The sequence below is a fragment of the Pollicipes pollicipes genome, unplaced genomic scaffold (assembly GCF_011947565.3).
Source record: "Pollicipes pollicipes isolate AB1234 unplaced genomic scaffold, Ppol_2.1 Scaffold_7231;HRSCAF=8579_pilon_pilon_pilon, whole genome shotgun sequence".
NCBI lineage: Eukaryota > Metazoa > Arthropoda > Thecostraca > Pollicipedomorpha > Pollicipedidae > Pollicipes > Pollicipes pollicipes.
The window spans coordinates 31,438,162-31,438,973 of NW_023597034.1; positions in this window are offsets into that span (position 1 = coordinate 31,438,162).

An 812-nucleotide genomic window follows, 5' to 3' on the forward strand; every position below is an offset into this window, starting at 1 on the left:
TTCTCTCTCTCTCTCTCTCTCTCTCTCTATTCTCTCTCTCTCTCTCTCTCTCTCTCTCTCTTCTCTCTCTCTCTCTTCTCTCTCTCTCTCTATCTTCTCGTTCTCGTTCTCGTTCTCGTTCTCGTTCTCGTTCTCGTTCTCGTTCTCGTTCTCGTTCTCGTTCTCGTTCTCGTTCGTTCTCGTTCTCGTTCTCGTTCTCGTTCTCGTTCTCGTTCTCGTTCTCGTTCTCGTTCTCTTCCTTCTCTTTCTTTCTCGTTCTCGTTCTCCGTTCTCTTCTCGTTCTCCTTTCGTTCTGTTCTCGCTTCTCTCGTTCTCTTTCTCGCTTTCCTTCCTCTCCTTCTCCTTCTCGTTCTCGTTCTCGTTCTCGCTCCAGCTCCCTGGTGACTCCCATCCTGTTAGACTGTCGGCTCAGTTGTCTCTGCTGCTCTTGCTCATGCTTTTCCTATGGCACTGCTTTCAGTTCAGTTTTCCGAAGACGATTTGCTAGCAGCTAACCACACACGTAGAGCACCTTATTATCGTAGGCACCGTCCGCCTCCTATTGGGCGTCAGTCCCCATAGTGGTAGGAGCGTAGAGACCCACCACCTGCTACTTGGCAACAGCGCCAGACCTATAATGTCACGAGCGTGGACACCCACCTCTGTTGGAACGTTCGAGGTAATTTCCGACTGCCGTGATCAGCATAGCACACAGCTAAGTTTGCCGAACATGGTCCAAGACCGCGTATGCCGCGGCGTGCCGCTGTGGAATGTGGAACTTTAGCACGGCTGCCGAAGCCTAGCTTGGCATCGGCATTGCCGGATGCAGGGAA